The sequence below is a fragment of the Odocoileus virginianus genome, chromosome 10 (assembly GCF_023699985.2).
Source record: "Odocoileus virginianus isolate 20LAN1187 ecotype Illinois chromosome 10, Ovbor_1.2, whole genome shotgun sequence".
NCBI lineage: Eukaryota > Metazoa > Chordata > Mammalia > Artiodactyla > Cervidae > Odocoileus > Odocoileus virginianus.
In genome coordinates, this window is record NC_069683.1 from 65409061 (window position 1) to 65425206 (window position 16146).

At 35.1% G+C, this 16146-nt stretch overlaps 1 protein-coding gene across 2 annotated transcripts in view; it reads left to right on the forward strand.

Annotated features, from left to right (window-relative positions):
* Nucleotides 1-16146, forward strand: part of CNTN5 (contactin 5) — a 1548293-nt gene that overhangs the window by 1053632 nt on the left and 478515 nt on the right. The window lies entirely within an intron of this gene.

The window sequence follows — 16146 nt, forward strand, 5'->3', positions numbered from 1 at the left end:
TTTCTCAACATCATTGATTTCGGAAGCTGTTGAAGAGACTATTTTTCCTCCATTGTATATTCTTGCCTCCTTTATCAGAGATGAAATGCCCATACAAGTGTGTTGTTTTTTTATTTTTTTTCCCTCAGCTGCTCTATTCTTTTCCATTGATATACATATTTGAATTTGTGTGAGGACCATCCTGTTTTGGTTATGGTAGTTGGTAGTATTGTTGGAAATTAGAGTGTGTGATACCTCTAATGTTGTTCTTCTTGAAGATTGTTTTGATTTGGGGGGATCTTTTGTGTTTTCATACAAATGTCAGAATTATTTGCTGCAGTTCTGTGAAGTGTCATTGGTAATTTGACAGGATTGTATTGGATCTGTAGATTACTTTGAGTAGTATGTTTATTTTAACAATATTAATTCTTCCAATCCATAAGCCCAGTATATATTTCCATCTGTTTGTGTCATCTTCAGTTTCTTTCAACAGTATCTTTTAGTTGTCTGAGTACAGGTCTTTTCCCTCCTTAGTTAGATATATTCATATGTACATTATTCTTTTTCAATATGATTGTATATAGGATTTTTTCCCTTAATTTCTCCTTATGATAATCTATTGATAATGTAAAGAAATAAACAGGTTTCTGTCTATTAACTTTGCATCATGCAACTTTATCAAATTCACTGATGAGCTCTAGTTATTTTTTGTGACATCTTTAGGATTTTCCTTGCATAGTAAAGATATCATTTGCAAACAGTGACAGTTTTGCTTATTTTCAAGTTCAAGCCCTTTTATTTTGTTTTCTTATCTGATTTATATGGTTAGGAACTCCAATATCGAATTAGAGTGGGCATCCTTATCTTGTTCTTCATTGTAGCTTTTCACCATGATGATGTTAGCTGCGGGCTTGTGGAGAGTTCAGCATCATAAATGGATGTTCAATTTTGTCAAAAGATTTTTCTCCAGCTTTGAGATGATCATATGATTTTTTCTTCAATTTGTTAATGTAGTGTATAACATTGACCAATTTACTGATACTGAACTATACTTGCATCTGTAAGATAAACACCTGTTGATCATGTTGTATGATCCTTTTTGTGTATTGTTGAATTTGGTGTGTAAGTATTTTGTTGAGGATTTTTGCATCTATGTTCGTAAGAGATGTTGCCCTGCAATTTTGTTTTTCTTGTGATATCCTTGTCTGGTTTTCATATCAGGGTGATGCTCTCCTCACAAAATGAATTAGAAATCATTCTTTTCTTTGAACTTCTTTGAAAATGTTTGAGAAAAATCTGTATTTACTTTTCTTTAAATGTTTTGTGGAATTCAACTGTTAGGTAATCTGGTTCTGGACTTTGTTTTCTGAGAGTTTTTAAAATTATTCACCCAGAGGGATCGGGTGGAGAGGGAGGTGGGAGGGGGGATCGGGATGGGGAATACATGTATATCCATGGCTGATTCATGTCAATGTATGACAAAAACCACTACAATATTGTGAAGTAATTAGCCTCCAACTAATAAAAAAATAAAAAAAAAAAGTGCACAGTTAGTAGTGTTCAGTACATTTAAAAAAAAAATTATTCATTCAATATCAGTACAGGTGATTTGCTTCTTAGTATTTGCTGTTTCTTCCTTGTTCTTTCCTAGGGATATTTCTGCTACTTGTAAGTTTTCCAGTTTATTGGTGTAGATTTGCCCTCTTAAAATTCTTTTTATTTCTGTAGTATCAGTTGTAGCTTCTTTTATTTTTTCTGATTCTATTGATATGGGTATGCTCTCTCTCTCTCTATTTTTTTTTTCCTTCATAAGTTTGGCTAAATGTTTATCAATTTTATCTTAGTTTTATTGATTTTTTTTTCATTGTCTTTTTCAAGGTATATTATATTTAATTTTGCCCTGACCATGATTTCTTTACTTCTACTAACTTTGGGTTTTGCTCATTCTTTTTTTCTAGTTGCTTTTGTTGTAAAATAAGTTGTTTACTTGATATTTTTCTTATTTCCTGAAGTAGTATTGCATCACTATAAACTTTTCTCTAGGAACTGTTTAGGATTGCTTTGTATTAGTTTTCATTTGTCTACAGTTTTTTGTTTTCTTTTTAAATTTCTTCTCTGACTTCTTCAGAGAAGCTTTGGTTGTTCAGTAGCATATTGTTTAGCATACACATTTTTTTTTTGGCAGGTTTTTTCTTTTTGTACTTGATTTCTAGTATCATAGTATTGGAGTTAGAAAAGATGCTTGATATAATTTTAATTTCTTAAATTCATTGTAACTTTTTTTTGTGTCATTTCATGTTGTCTATTGTGGAGAATGTTCCCTGTGCACTAGAAAAGAATATATATTTTGCCGCTTTTAAATGCAATTATATATATACACACACACATATGTGTGTGTGTGTGTGTGTGTGTGTGTGTGTGTATGCTTATATGTGCTTGCAGCCACTTCATTTGTGTTCAAATCTTTGCTACCCTATGGACTGTAGCCCACTAGGCTCCTCGGTCCATGGGGATTCTTCAGGCAAGAATACTGGAGTTGGTTGCCATGCCCTCCTCCAGGTTCTTCACAACCCAGGAATGGAACCTGAATCTCTTATGTTTCCTGTATTAACAAGTTGGTTCTTTACCACTAGCACCACCTGGGAAGCATTTATATATACATACATACATATTCTATACACATACATATTCTAATGTGTCTTTTAAGACCAGTGTTTCCTCAGGGATTTTCAGTCTGGATTTTCTATCCAAAGGTATAACTGGGGTGTTAACATTGCTTTTTATTAATGTGTTATTATCTATTTCTCCTTTTACATCTGTTAATATTTGTTTCATGTGTTTACTTTTTCCTATGTTGGGTTCATATATATTAACAATTGCTATATCTTCTATTTGGATTAATTCTTATGTGATAACCTTCTTTGTGTCTTGTTGCCATCCTCTTTTAAAGTTTATTTTGTCAATAGTGCTATCTGGCTTTCTTTTCATTCCCATTTGCATGGAATACCTTTTTCCATGTCTTCACTGTTAGTTTGTATGTATCTTCTTTTTTTTTTAATTAATTTATTTATTTTAATTGGAGGCCAAGCACTTTACAATACTGTAGAGGTTCCTGCCATACATTAACATAAATCAGCCAGGGGTGTACATGTGTTCCCCCATCCCAAACCCCCCTCCCACCTCCCTCCTCATTCCATCCCTCAGGGTCATCCCAGTGCACCAGCCCTGAACACCCTGTCTCATGCATTGAACCTGGACTGGTGATCTATTTCACATATAGTAATATACATGCTATTCCCTCAAATTATCCCACCCTCGCCTTCTCCTGCAGAGTCCAAAAGTCTGTTCTTTACATCTGGGTCTCTTTTGCTGTCTTACATACAGGGTCATCGTTACCATCTTTCTAAATTCCATATATATGCATTAATAGACTGTATTGGTGTTTTTCTTTTTTACTTACTTCACTCTGTGTAATAGGCTCCAGTTTCATCCACCTCATTAGAACTGATTCAAATGCATTCTTTTTAATAGCTGAGTAATATTCCATGGTGCATATGTACCACCCCTTTCTTATCCATTCATCTGCCGATGGACATCTAGGTTGCTTCCATGTCCTGGCTGTTGTAAACGGTGCTGCAGTGAACACTGGGGTACACGTGTCTCTTTCAATTCTGATTTCCTCAGTGTGTATACCCAGCAGTGGGATTGCTGGGTCATATATGGCAGTTCTATTTCCAGTTTTTTAAGGAATCTCCACACTGTTCTCCATAGTGGCTGTACTAGTTTGCATTCCCACCAACAGTGTAAGAGGGTTCCCTTTTCTCTGCACCCTCTCCAGCATTTATTGTTTGTAGATTTTGATAGCAGCCATTCTGACCAGCATGAAATGGTATTTCATTGTGGTTTTAATTTGCATTTCTCTGATAATGAGTGAAGTTGGGCATATTTTCATGTGTTTGTTAGCCATCTGTATGTCTTCTTTGGAGAAGTGTCTGTCTAGTTCTTTGGCCCACTTTTCGGTTGGGTCATTTATTTTTCTGGAATTGAGCTTCAGGAGCTGCTTGTATATTTTTGAGATTAATTCCTTGTCAGTTGCTTCATTTGCTATTATTTTGTCTCATTCTGAAGACGGTCTTTTCACCTTGCTTATAGTTTTCTTTGTTGTGGAAAAACTTTTAAGTTTAATTAGGTCCTATTTGTTTATTTTTGCTTTTATTTTCATTACTCAGGGAGGTGGGTCATAGAGGGTCCTGCTGTGGTTTATGTCAGAGAGTGTTTTGCCTATGTTTTCCTCTAGGAGTTTTATAGTTCCTGGTCTTACATTTAGATCTTTAATTCATTTTGAGTTTATTTTAGTGTATGGCGATAGAAAATGTTCTAGTTTCATTCTTTTACAAATGGTTGCCCAGTTTTCCTAGCACCACTTCTTAAAGAAATCGTTTCTCCATTGTATATTCTTGCCTTGTTTGTCAAATATAAGGTGTCCATAGGTGCCTGGATTTATCTCTGGGCTTTCCATTTTCTTCCATTGGTCTATATTTCTGTTTTTGTGTCAGTCACATACTGTCTTAGTGACTGTAGCTTTGTAGTATAGTCTGAAGTCAGGCAGGTTGATTCCTCCAGGTCCATTCTTCTTTCTCAAGATTGCTTTGGCTATTTGAGGTTTTTTGTATTTCCATATAAATTGTGAAATTATTTGTTCTAGTTTTCTGAAAAATACCATTGGTAGCTTGATAAGGATTCCATTGCTTTGAGTAGAATACTGATTTTCATTATATTGAGTCTTCCAATCCATGAACATGGTATATTTCTCCATCTATTTGTGTCATCTTTGAATTCTTTCATCAGTGTTTTGTAGTTTTCTTCATATAGTCCTTTTGTTTCTTTAGGTATATTTATTCTTAAGTATTTTATTCTTTTCATCACAATGGTGAACGGAATTGTTTCATTAATTTCTCTTTGTTTTCTCATTGTAAGTGTATAGGAATACAAAGGATTTCTGCATGCTAATTTTATATCCTGCAAATTTACTATATTCATTGATTAGCTCTAGTAATTTTCTGGTGGTGTCTTTAGGGTTTTCTATGTAGAAGATCATGTCATCTGCAAACAGTGAGAGTCTTACTGCTTCTTTTTCAATCTGGAACCTTTTATTTCTTTTTCTTTTCTGATTGCTGTGGCTAAAATTTCCAAAACTATGTTGAATAGTAGTGGAGAGAGTGGGCACCCTTGTCTTGTTCCTGACTCTAGGGGAAATTTCTCACCATTGAGGAAAATGTTTGCTGTGGGTTTATCATATATGGCTTTTATTATGTTGAGTTATGTACCTTCCATGTCTGCTTTCTGGAGAGTTTCTATCATAAATGGATGTTGAATTTTGTCAAAGGCTTTCTCTACATCAACTGATATAATCATATGGTTTTTATCTTTCAATTTGTTAATGTGTATCACATTGATTGACTTGTGAAAACTGAAGAATCCTTGCATCCCTGGGATAAAACCCACTTGATCATGATGTATGATCTTTTTAATATGTTGTTAGATTCTGTTTGCTAGAATTTTGTTAAGGATTTTTGCATCTATGTTCATCAGTGATGTTGGCCTGTAGTTTTCTTTCTTTCTTTCTTTCTTTTTTTTTTTTTGGCATGGCATCTTTCTTTGGTTTTGGTATTAGGGTGATAGTGGTCTTAGAATGAGTTTGGCAGCTTACCTCCCTCTGCAATTATCTGAAAGATTTTGAGTAGGATAGGTGTTAGTTCTTCTCTAAATTTTTGGTAGAACTCACCTGTGAAGCCATCTGGTCCTGGGCTTTTGTTTCTTGGAAGATTTCTGATTACAGTTTCCATTTCTGTGCTTGTGATGGGTCTGCTAAGATTTTCTATTTCTTCCTGGTTCAGTTTTGGGATATTATACTTTTCTAAGAATTTGTCCATTTCTTCCAAGTTGACCATTTTATTGGCATGTAGTTGCTGATAGTAGTCTCTTATGATCCTTTGTATTTCTGAATTGTCTGTTGTGATTTCTCCATGTTCATTTCTGAGTTTGTTGATTTGATTCTTCTCTCTTTTTTTCTTGATGATTCTGGCTAATGGTTTGTCTATTTTATTTATCTTCTCAAAAAAAAAAGCATTTAGTTTTGTTGATTTTTGCTATAATCTCCTTTGGTTCTTTTTCATTTATTTCTGCCCTAATTTTTATGAGTTCTTTCCTTCTACTAACCCTGGGGTTCTTCATTTCTTCTTTTTCTAGAAACTTGAGGTATAAAGTTAGGTTATTTATTTGATTTTTCTCTTCTTTCTTGAGTTAAGCTTGTATTGCTATGAACCTTCCCCTTAGCACTACTTTTACTGAATCCCATAGGTTTTTGGTTGTGTTTTCATTTTCATTCATTTCTATGCATATTTTGATTTCTCTTTTGATTTCTTCTGTGATTTTTTGGTTATTCAAAAGTGTGTTCTTTAGCCTCCATATGTTGGAATTTTTAATAGTTTTTATTGTCCTGTAGTTGACATCTAATCTTACTGCATTGTGATCAGAAAAGATGCTTGAAATGATTTCAATTTTTTTGAATTTACCAAGGCTAGATTTATGGCCCAGGATGTGATCTACCCTGGAGAATATTCTGTGTGAATTTGAGAAAAAGGTGAAATTCATTGTTTTTGGGTGAAATATCCTATAGATATCAATGAGGTCTAACTGGTCCATTGTATCATTTAAAATTTGTGTTTCCTTGCTAATTTTCTGCTTGGTTGATATATCCATAGGTGTAGATATCTATTTATAGGTGTAGGTTTAATACCCACACCTATTAAAATCTCCCACTATTAAAGTATTAAAGTCTCCCATTATTATTGTGTTACTGTTAACTTTCCCTTTCATACTTGTTAACATTTGCTTACATATTGCGCTGCTCCTATGTTGGGTGAATATATAATTATAATTGTTATATCTTCTTCCTGGATTGATCCTTTGATCATCATGTAGTGCCCTTCTTTGTCTCTGTTCACAGCTTTTATTTCAAAGTCTATTTTATCTGATATAAGTATTGCTACTCCTGCTTTCTTTGGGTCTCCATTTGCATGAAATATCTTTTTCCAGCCTTTCACTTACACTCTGTATGTGTCCCTTGTTTTGAGGTGGGTCTCTTGTAGACAGCATATATAGGGGTCTTGTTTTTGTATCCATTCAGCCAGTCTTTCTCTTTTGGTTGGGGCAATCAACCCACTTACATTTAGGGTAATTATTGATAACTGTGATCCCATTGCCATTTACTTTGTTGTTTGGGGTTCGTATTTATAAACCTTTTCTGTGTTTCCTGTCTAGAGAAGATCCCTTAGCATTTGTTGAAGAGCTGGTTTGGTGGTGCTGAATTCTCTCAGCTTTTGCTTTTCTGTAAAGCTTTTGATTTCTCCTTCATATTTGAATGGGATCCTTGATGGATATAGTAATCTGAGTTGTAGGTTTTTCTCTCTCATCACTTTAAGTATGTCCTGCCATTCCCTTCTGTCCTGAAGAGTTTCTGTTGAAAGATCAGCTGTTATCCTTATGGGATCCCCTTGTGTGTTATTTGTTGCTTTTCCCTTGATGCTTTTAATGTTTGTTTTCTGTGATTGATCTTCATTAATTTGATTAATATGTGTTTTGGGGTGTTTCACCTTGGGTTTATCCTTTTTGGGACTCTCTGGGTTTCTTGGACTTGAGTGACTATTTCCTTCCCCATTTTAGGGAAGTTTTCAACTATTATCTCCTCAGGTATTTTCTCATGGTTTCCTTTTTGCTTTCTTCTTCTGGGACCCCTATGATTTGAGTGTTGGGGCATTTAACATCATCCCAGAGGTCTCTGAGGTTGTCCTCACTTATTTTAATTCATTTTTCCTTTCTGCTTCATTGATTTCCACCATTCTATCTTACACCTCACGTATCCTATCTTCTGCCTCAGTTATTGTACTGTTGGTTCCCTCCAGAGTGCTTTTGATCTCAGTTATTGCATTATTCATTATTCATTGATTCTTTTTTATTTCTTCTATGTCCTTTTTAAACATTTCTTTCATCTTCTCAATCCTTGCCTCTAGCCTATTTACCTGTAACTCCATTTTGTCTTCAAGATTTTGGATCATCTTTACTACCATTATTCTGAATTCTTTTTCAGGTAGACTGCCTATCTACTACTCTTTTGTTTTGATTGGTGGGCATTTATCATGTTCCTTTCCCTGCTGACTATTTCTCTGCCTTTTCGTTTTGTTTAGATTGCTGTGTTTGGGGTGGCCTTTCTGTAGCCTGAAGTTTGTGGTTCCTCTTTATTGTGCAGGTTGCTCCCTGTGAGTGGGTTTGGACTAGTGGCTTGTCAAGGCTTCCTGGTTAGGGAAGCCTGTGTCAGTGTTCTGGTGAGTGGAGCTGGATCTCTCTCTTCTCTCAGTGAAGTGTCCAGACACTTCTGTGGTGTCTATGGGTTTGGTGTATATGGGCGGCCTGTATTTTAATGCTCAGGGCTATGTTCTTGCATTGCTGGAGAATTAGCGTGGTATGTCTAGCTCTGGAACTTGTTGACTCTTGGGTGGAGCTTGGTTTCAGTGTAGGTATGCGGGCTTTTGGCTGAGCTCTTGTCAGAAGAGCTGACAATGTTCCCTGGAGTCAGGCGATCTCTGGTTTTCTCAAGTTTTGGATTTAAGCCTCCTGCCTCTGATTTTCAGTCTTATTTTTACAGTAGCTTCAAGACTTTTCCAGCCATACAGCACTCCTGTCTAAGAGAATGAGCTGCCTTTCTGGATGCCCAGTGTCCTCTGCCAGTGTGCAGAAATTGTTTTGTGGAAGTTGCTCAGCTTTCAAATGATCTTGTGATGAATTTGTAGGGGAGAAAGTGTTCTTCCCATCCTATTCTTCTGCCATCTTAGGACCACCTAAGTTTGTATGTATCTTTAAACCTTAACTGTGTCTTTTACATGCTTGATGTTTTTAAGGATACTGCATATATAGTTTTGCTTGTGTCCATTCAGTCACTCTGTCTTCTGATTGGAGCATTTAACCCCTTGATGTTTAAAGTAATTATTGACAATTGTGAACTCACTGCCATTTTGATGTTTTTTAATTTTTTGTAGTATTTTATTGTTATTCTTTTCTTCTTTTACTCTCTTCCCTTGTAATTTAATGACTGTACTTAGTGTTATATTTGAATTCTATTTTCTTTTGTGTGTGCATCTGCATTTGATAGATTTTTAGTTTGTGGTTGCCATGAAGAATGGCTTTCCTGGTGACTCAGACAGTAAAGAATCCACCTGCAATGCAAGAGACCCAGGTTTGATCTCTGGGTTGGAAAGATGCCCTGGAGAAGGAAATGGAAACCAGCTTCAGTATTCTACCTGGAGAATCATATGAACAGAGGATCTTGGCAGGCTACAGTCCATGGGGGTCACAAATAATTAGACATGGTTGAATGATTATCATTTTCACCATGAGGCATGTGTGTGTGTGTGTGTGTGTGTGTGTGTGTGTGTGTATCTTAACTTCAAGCAAATTTTTAAAACCCTGAATTTTTACTCCACCACTCTTTGTATTGTTTCTGACATCATATTTTACATCTTTTTATTTTGTGTATCTCTAACTCCATCTTGTAGATATGTAGAAAAAGTTACTCTTTTTCTCTTTTAAGCTCCTAGTAAATTTATACATGATTGATTTAGCACCCTTACTGTATATTTGCTATTACCGATTTTATTTTTCCTTTTGTAATTGTTATATTTCTAGTTTTGACTTTTTTACTTAGAGAAATCTCTTTAACATTTCTTATAAAACTGGTTTGGTCATGCTGGACTATTAGCTTTTGCTTGTCTACAAACTTCTGGTCTTTCCATCAAATCTGAATGAAAACCTTGCCACATATAGTACCCCTGGTTGTTCCATTTCTTCACTCTAAATATATTGCTGTACTGCCTTCTTGCTTGCAGAGTTTCTGCTGAAAATCAGCTGATAGCAACATAGGAATTTGTTTGTTCATAATTAGCTGCTTAACCTTTGCTTTATAAAACAAATTCACTTTATTTTTCTTTCTTTTTTTCTTTTTCTTCTTTTTTTTTTTTCATTTTAGTTACAATGGGTCTTGGGCTGATCCTCTTTGGTTTAGTCTTGTTTGGAACTCTCTCTTCCTGGACTTGGATGTTTATTTCCTTTCCCAGATTAAGGAAGCTTTTAGCCACTATGTCTTCAGATATGTTTTTTCACCATCTCATTCTATCTTTTTTCTTCTGGGATGTCTATAATTTGTTTATTAATATGTTTGATGTTGTTGAACTGTCTTTTTACTGTTTATTTCTTTTCTTTCTTCTTTCTCTGCTCAGCTCAATGATTTCCACTACTCTGTCTTCTAGTCCACTATTCTGTTTCTCTTATTATTTAATTTACTGTTAATACCTTATAGTGTATTTTTACTTTTAATTATTAGACTATTTACATGTGTTTGGTTCTTCTTTATATTTTCTTACCTTACTAAATTTTTCTAACTTCTCACTCTGTTTATCCAAACTTATACTGAATTCTTTCAACATCTTTAAGATCATTACCTTGAACTCTCTAACAGGGAGACTGCATATCTTTATTTCACTTATTTATTCTTCTGCAGTTTATCTTGTTCTTTATAAGGAACATATTCTTTTGTCACCTCATTTTGCCTAGTCTGCTATTTTTACTTCTTTGTATTTGGTAGGCTGTCTATATAACTTGACTTTGGAAAAGTAGCCTTTTATAGGAGATGTCATATGCTTCCCAGCAGTGCACTCTATTCTGGTCACACAGAGGACTAGGGTTGCCCTGAATCCTGGCCGTTGTGTAGCACACATGGCCTCCCTGTCTAGCACCAACTCCCAGAGTTTACTGAAACTCATGCCCATCCAGTCAGGGATGCCATACAGCCATCTCATCCTCTGTCGTCCCCTTCTCCTCCTTCCTTCAGTCTTCTACAGCATCCAGGTCTTTTCCAGTGAATCAGTTCTTCACATCAGGTGGCCAAAATATTGAAGTTTCAGCTTCAGCATCAGTCCTTCCAATGAACATTCAGGACTGATTTCCTTTAGGATTGATGGGTTGGATCTCCTTACAATCCAAGGGACTCACAAGAGTCTTCTCCAACACCGCAGTTCAAAAGCTCAAATTCTTTGGCTCTCAGCGTTCTTTATGATCCAACTCTCACATCCATACATGACTACTGGAAAAACCATAGCTTTGACTGGATGGACGTTTGTCAGCAAGGTAATGTCTATGCTTTTTAATATGTTGTCTAGGTTGGTCATAACTTTTCTTCCAAGGAGCACGCGTCTTTTAATTTTATGGCTGTAGTCACCATCTGCAGTGATTTTGGAGCCCAGAAAAATAAAGTCTTCCACTGTGTTTCCATTGTTTCCCCATCTATCTGCCATGAGGTAGTGGGACCGGATGCCATGATCTTCGTTTTTTGAATGTTGAGTTTTAAGCCAGCCTTTCACTCTCCTCTTTCACTTACACCAAAAGGCTCTTTAGTTACTCTTTGCCTTCTGCCATAAGGGTGGTATCATCTGCATATCTGATGTTATTGATATTTCTCCTGGTAATCTTGATTCCAGCTTGCGCTTCATCCAGCCCCACGTTTCTCATGATGTACTCTGCATATAAGTTAAATAAGCAGTGTGAAAATATACAGCTTTGATGTACTCCTTTCCCAATTTGGAACCAACCACGTCACATTCTAGCTGTTCCTTCTTGATCTGCATACAGATTTCTCAGGAGGCAGGTAAGGTGGTTTGGTATTCCCATCTCTTTAAGAATTTTCCACATTTTGTTGTGATCCACAAGTCAAAGGCTTTGGCATAGTCAGTAAAGCAGAAGTAGGTGTTTTCTGGAACTCCTTTTCTTTTTCAATGACCCAACAGATGTTGGCAAATTAATTTCTGGGTCCTCTGCATTTTCTAAATCCAGCTTGAATATCTGAAAATTCTCAGTTCATATACTGCTGAAGCTTAGCTTGGAGAATATTGAGCATTACTTTGCTAACGTGTGAGATGAGTGCAATTATGTGGTAGTTTGAACATATTTTGGCATTGCCTTTCTTTGGGATTGGAATGAAAACTGACCTTTTCCAGCCCTGTGACCACTGCTGAGTTTTCCAAATTTGCTGGCATATTGAGTGCAGCACTTTCACAGCAACATCTTTTAGGTTTGAAATAGCTCAGCTGGAATTCCATCACTCCTCCACTAGCTTTGTCTGTATTTATACTTCCTAAGGCCCACTTCACTTCACACTCCAGGATGTCTGGCTCTAGATGAGTGATCACAACATCCTGGTCATCCAGGTCACTAAGATCTTTGTGTATAGTTCTTCTGTGTATTCTTGCTACCCCTTCTTAATATCTTCTGCTTTTTATTGTGCCATTCTTTGCATGAAATATTCCCTTTTTATCTCTAATTTTCTTGAAGAGATCTCTAGTCTTTCCCACTCTATTATTTTCCTCTATTTATTTGCATTGATCATCTAGGAAGGCTATCTTATCTCTCCTTGCTATTCATTGGAACTCTTCATTCATATGGATACATCTTTCCTTTTCTCCTTTTCTTTTCACCTGTCTTCTTTTCTCAGCTATTTTTAAGGCCTCCTCAGGCAACCATTTTGCCTTTTTGCAGTTTTTTTTCTTGGGAATGGTTTTGATCATGGCCTCCTGTATGATGTTAGAAACCTCCATCCATAGTTCTTCAGGCACTCTATCAAAGCTAATCCCTTGAATCTATCTGTCACTTCCACTGCATAATTGTAAGGGATTTGATTTAGGTCATACCTGAATGGTCTAGTGGTTTTCCCTACTTTCTTCAATTTAAGTCTGAATTTGGCAATAAGGAGCTCATGATCTGAGCTGCAGCCAGCTGTCAGTCTTGTTTTTGCTGACTGTATAGAGCTTATCCATCTTCGGCAACAAAGAATATAATCAGTCTGATTTCCATGTTGACCATCTGGTGATGTCCATGTGTAGCGTCTTGTGTTGTTGGTAGAGGGTGTTTGCTAAGACCAGTGCATTTTCTTGGCAAAACTCTGTTAGCCTTTGCCCTGCTTCATTTTTTAATCCAACACCATAATTGCCTGTCACTCCAGATATCTTGTGACTTCCTACTTTTTCATTCTAATTCCCCATGATGAAAGGACTTTTTTTTTTTTTTTTTTTTCTGTTAGTTCTAGAAGGTCTTTTAGGTCATTATAGAGCCATTCACCTTTGGCTTCTTCAGCATTAGTGGTTGTGGCATAGACTTGGATTACTGTGATATTGAATGGTTTGCCTTGAAAACAAACAGAGATCATTTTATTATTTTTGAGATTGCTCCCAAGTACTGCATTTCAGACTTTTGTTGCTATGAGGGCTACTTCTTTTCCTCTAAGGATTCTTGCCCACAGTAGTAGATATAATGGTCATCTGAATTAAATTTGCCTATACCAGTCAATTATATCACTGATTCCTAAAATGTAGATGTTCACTCTTGTCATCTCCTGTTTGATCATTTCCAATTTACCTTGATTAGTTCAATTGTATGTTTAGTTCATATATCTACAGTCTTCCTTTAGGAAGTCTTCCTTCCTTTCTGTATTATCAGTGACTAACATAGTTTTTGGTATACAGCTTGCACTGAAAAAATACCTGTGAAATGAATTGAGGAAAACATTTATTTGTGGTCAGTATGCTTCCAATCACACATTTCAACCTTACAGTCTGTCACATGTGACTCTCAGCCATATCATTAATTGTATGAATTGGTTGGATAGGTATAATCCTGTAAGCTGCAGTTCTAGTTAAAGCTCCACTATCAAACTCTGCATGAATTTCTGGACTTGGAAAACAGGTCTGAGAGAAAATAAAGCCTAAGTTCTTGTGACTCTTTATTACAAACTTCCTCCTCCAGATTACTTTCTTTTAGTCCATGTATTTTATAATAAGTGTAGAAAGAAGCTTATTTCAGTTTATAGTGTGAACCTGAATTTTAGAGTTCTTGTAGTAAAATTTTTACTTTAACTCATTTTTCACCTTAAAGATCAAAATAGCACATAGAAACAGATTTTTTTTTTAACTTCCCATGAGTACATGCTAAGTCACTTCAGTCATGTCCAACTCTTTGTGACCCTGTGAACTATAGCCCACCAGGCACCTCTGTCCATGGGATTCTCCAGGCAAGAATACTGGAGTCAGTTGCCATTCCCTTCTCCAGGGGATGTTCCTGACACAGTGATCAAACCTGCTGTAAGTGACAATAAGATAATCAAAGCTTCATCCATAAAAATAATTTTTTTTTTTTTTTGCATTTCTCTTTTTGATATATAGAATGCTTATTCTTACTAAGTTCTCTGATGAGCACCTTCAAAGTAACTGCTTTCTCTTAACCATGAGATCAAAACAACCAACAGTATTTTTATTCAGACTATTCTCTCTATTTGCCATTCCTGCTCCAATTAAGAATTTTTTTCACATCAATCTGGTCTCAGATCAACCAGAATCTTGCCTGACAAAAGGACTACTTTTACATTAAAAATAATCGAGGTTTACTCTATTTTATTCTAGGAGAAAAGATTTAAATGAAAAAAGCACACTCTCCATCAAAGTGCAGGCTTTTCTTTAGTATTTCTGTATATGTCTTTATGAGACAAAAATGATCTATTCACAATGGAAAAAAATCCACTTATTTTTGTACTGCTGATGCTATAACTCCTAGGAAGCAATGACACAAAGACAATTCCAGGAGAAACTGTTGAATTGTACCTGTATTAACAGATGATACAAAATAAAGCAGTTAAGGCTGATATTACCCTTTGAGTCACTGAGATCTCAAAACACAATTCAGGTCATAGTTATTCTATAATTTTCTTTTCTGTGTCTAGGCCATACCCATACTTCAATTTATGAAAAATAAGCATTCATTTGGGATTGTTTGCTCTTAAAATATTTTAACTATAATGTTAATTTGAAAAGTCATAATGAGCACAATAAAAACTTGTAGTAAATGTATTAGAAGATAAATATATATACTTTTAAGAAAACATTTAAGAAATTTAGTTAGGATAAATTGATATCCAAATAGCTTTCCAGAATTTATAAATTCAATAAGGATGAAAGGAGGAAAATAAAACCATATAATCTCTAAAGAGATATTACAACCCCATTGCTCACTGTGTTGTGTTTGTAAGAGTAGTCAAAGGAAGTTAACTGGAAACCTTGTCATGCTGTTTTCAGATTGAGGGCATTTGTTGGGGAAAACAAGAAAGACAGCTTCTATCTTTAAGTGTTAATGAAAATGAGTTTAAAGCCACGCATTATGTACATTTGAAAGTTAATGAAACTGATTTTTATTAGAAGTTGGTGTGTAGGTTTTCAAACCACCAAAAAAAGTAGTAGAATAAATTTTCCTTTTTGTTTTACCACTTTACTTATTTATAGTAACTATTATATACTAAACTATTTATAATGAAATGCAGAATGTATGTAAAATCCTAAACACTTTCCTCAATAATGAATCCCTTCCTATTTATTCATTATGCCTTGACTGTTTACTAGTCCTTCATGGTTTTGAATGTATTTTAAAAGGTTGGATTGTAAATTCAGCAAATTTTAAATTGTAAGCCCTCTCTCAAAGATGTAATTTATAGAATTTCTCTTAGAATATTAAAGTTGATGATTTATCTCTTTCATATCCATTCAGTATATTTTCTTGACTGCTTACCTTCATCATTCATCAGATCAACAAACATTAAATTTGAGGGTCTACATTGTATTATTATGAAACAATGCAACTTTAGCATGAAATGATGAGAAGTTTTTTGTTTTTTTTAAATCTTCTTTATAATTGATAGTGATAGGAAAGGCAGAACATTTTCAGAAGCATTTCTCACCAGGGTAACAAGATTTTACAAAATGGGAATTCTAAGACAATGTTTATTTATAAAAATATTGAACTCCTATCATTTCAAAGAAGCTATTCTAAAACTCATTTATTTAATCAACCAAGCCTAAGAAAAAAGGAAGGTACAAATGTACTGAACTATGAATAGTTTAATAAAAAATGAAAGAAGTATAAATAATGCATACCATTCTTTTTTAAGGCCACTTTATTTTAAATTGTGCAAATGCAAGAAAATTTAAGGGAAAACAATTGAAACTCAATGTGTCAGTCCTT